Below are 3,407 nucleotides of genomic sequence, written 5' to 3'. Positions count from 1 at the left end.
AATCCTGCAGCTCTGACCATCCAGGATAACCTCCCACTGCTGGCAATGGGAATTGAGCCTTTGTAACTAGCTGCTGGTACCTGAGGTCTCAGCTATGGATTAAACTGGTGGCAAACGCAGCTTCGTCCAAAGCAGTGAAGGATGTAAGTCAGGCCTGCACAAATCATAAAGTGGCGAGGGCCATATTACTCCAAAGAAAACAGCTGAGGGCCGAACCCCCTAGCCCTGCTGACTCCCCCCAGCACTGCCAAGGCCCCCCCAAAACACATCACCCCAGCACCGCCCAGCCCCCCTGAAATACTCCCCCCCCCCAGCACCACCTGCTCCACGGAAACAAACCCTCCTTCCCCAGCGCTGCCCCACCAAAACATTGAACCTTGGTAATAAGTTATAGCGGGCCCCTAAGGTAGTATAATTAAGGTAAAAGAAAAATGTCTTTTTGCTAGAAGTAGAATAAGATCTCCTCCCCCCCCCCCTGCCTTGGTAATCAGTCGCCCTGTGGAGTGAATGAGGTGGGACTGAGGAAGGCAGCACCTCCAGACAGCTGCACCCCTTGGAGAGGGGCTGGGAGCCAGACCAGATCAGGTCAGCCACTGACTCATAGCTCGTCTCCTCACCCCCCCCACCCCCAGCTCACCTCCTCACCCCCCACCCTCCCGGCTCGCCTCTTCAGCCCCCACCACTGCCCCCCCACTCGCCTCCTCACCCCCCACCCTCCCAGCTCGCTGACTCAGCCCCCCCTCCCCCGCCTCACCTGCCCCCCTGACACTGCCCGCCCACTCGCCTCCTCAGCCCCCAAGCTCGCCTCCTCAGCCCCCGCCACTGCCCACCCGCTCGCCTCCTCAGCTCCCCACCCTCTCGCCTCGCCGACTCAGCCCCCCCTGCCGCCGGCTCACCTGCCCCCCCGCCACTGCCCGCCCACTTGCCTCCTCAGCCCCCACAACTGCCCCCCCCGCTCGCCTCCTCAGCCCCCCCTCCCCCGCCACCGGCTCACCTGCCCCCCCACCACTGCCCGCCCACTTACCTCCTCAGCCTACCGGCTCGCCTCCTCAGCCCCTGCCACTGCCCACCCGCCTCTTCAGCCCCGCTCCCTCACCTGCCACTTGCCTACTCACCTCCCACGGGCCGCACAGTGAGCCCACCCGGGCCGCGTGTTGTGCAGGCCTGATGTAAGCGAAAGAGCAAAGCTGGCCATCCGGGGAGCTGCTGCAGTCCCGTAACCACAGCTGGACTGGAGAAGAGGAAAAACTCCCTAAAGTGCTGGGAGCAGCCCCGAGAAAAGGAAGTTTGTCAGTGAGATCAGTAGCTATAAATGTGAAGTGAAGGAGTGCTTTCTCCTCTGTGCCGACAGGTTTGAATTGTGTTACTGTACTGTGAGATAAAGCTTTACAATATCCTGCTCTAATTTCAGGAGGGGTCTGTAACCATAATCTGTCTCTGTGGGAAGTGGGATATTCAAAATTCTCAAGGAATTTAAAGGGTGGGGTTCACGGTTGGTCACCTGAGGGCTGTGCAGTTCAAACCGCTGACCATAAAGGAGAGAGCAGGGATTGTGGGACATGTACCCGAGGCCAGTTGCAGCGCTGTAATCGAGCAGGGTGTCTACACTGGTACCGCGGCGCTGTAGCCCCGGCGCAGAAAGCTGTACGCCTCTTGTCAGGGTGGATTTTTACAGCGCTGCAACTGTGCAGTTTCTGTGCACTAAGTGGCTTGGCAGTGTGCACACCTCAGGAGTTACACCGCAGAAATCTCTTTTACTGTACAGAAACCTGCCAGTGTAGACAAGGCCGTAGATGGCTTAACTAAGAACCTAAGACTGGTCATACTGGGTCAGACCAATGGTCCGTCTAGCCCAGTGTGCTGCCTGAGAATGACCAGTGCCAGATGCGTCAGAGGGAATTAACAGAACAGGCTTGTTGACCTGCAAGATGAGGGTTTTTCACCATTGCCTTTAACTTCATTGTTGTTGTTCCTACTTATCCTATCTCACCACAACTCCCCCAGGGTCTCTGGGCAAATCAGGTGTGAACCACTCCTGTGATACAGGCCTGTCCCAATCCAGCTGAATTGAGGCAGATTTTGGGCCAATGTCCGTTTGGAAAAGGCCCACTTAGCCCAGAAGGTTTCTCAAAGTATCTGTTGCTGTGAACAGCATGTAGTGTGGATGTGTGAACCCTAACATATTAACATGAAAGAAACACAAGGCCAGCGCTGAGGAGGTTTCCAGAGCCAGGCCTGAGGGTGAAACAGTTGTGCTCAAAAGGAAAAGCGGCCTCACCACCTATAAAAATAACTGGTTGCAAAAACAACACAAAAATTAATTAATTAAATAAATAAAAATGAAAAATAAAAAAACCAACCCAGAAAAGCTCCTATCACACACCCATCACCACTTCAGATTTTGACATCTCCTGCCTGATGTGACATCTTTGCTTTGCAAACAAGAGACCTGGGAAACTCTGTGGCTGTTACCTTCTAACTGGATAAAGGTTACATGTCTTGTCTCAAGTAATTTTTCTCCTAACAGAAGATTTATTTTAAAATTTATCAAAATAAATTCCATTTGAAATACTAATAATAAAATTGTTACAGTCTATACAGGGTCTCTAGTCCCATAAATGCTATTGCTCTCACCTATTCCCCCACTCTAGTTCCTTAGCAAAACTAAGACACCAAATCACAGCCTCGGGACTCAGCATTCATGTATCCTGCAGTCTGAACTTGGAATCTGATACATTCCCCCATTGGCTACCATCATTTGCCCAGCATGGAAGTGCTTCTTGTCCAACAAGGCAGCCAGATTGGGACCCATAGGCATGGAATGGCTCTGAAGGAATCAGCTGTTTCTCTCTGTGCTTCATCTAACTTTGGAGCCAAATGGTAAAAGACAGTTGTTCCCAATTTAATAATGGCGTCCTTTACGAGTGTGCCAGTTAATTAGGGAGCAGGTTCTAAAAATAGTTTACCTGGGCCACAGGTCACCATAGCTTCCATCTCTGGGGTGAAAATCAACTACTAGTACCTGCAATTTCTACCTGAGTTCTTGTCAAATCTTTGACCTTACATGGGGTAATTTCACACTTCTCTGGCGTAGAATTCTTCACCAACCGCACAACAGATCAGTAGCGACAGTGAGGTACAACTCCCCCAACTATGCCCTTTTATTTCTTTAATCTGGAGGCACAGATTTAAATTAGGGACTAAATTCAGGTGCAGCTTAGAATCCCTGTAAGACAGCAAATGTCAGGTCTCTATTAAAAATAGGATATTTCTGCAGCTATAGCACATTCAACACGGATTTCATTTTCTACACATTTGCAGCACTTCCCAGGGGTGAGCTGAACAGAAATGTCACTTCCATTTTTCCATCTCTACCTCAATAGCAATTGTATTTCCCAAATAATAGG

The sequence above is a fragment of the Mauremys mutica genome, unplaced genomic scaffold (assembly GCF_020497125.1).
Source record: "Mauremys mutica isolate MM-2020 ecotype Southern unplaced genomic scaffold, ASM2049712v1 000504F_np12_subseq_229234:331340_obj, whole genome shotgun sequence".
In the NCBI taxonomy this organism is placed as follows: Eukaryota; Metazoa; Chordata; order Testudines; family Geoemydidae; genus Mauremys; species Mauremys mutica.
The sequence above is the reverse complement of the archived record's forward strand: the minus strand, read 5'-3'. Positions refer to the sequence as shown.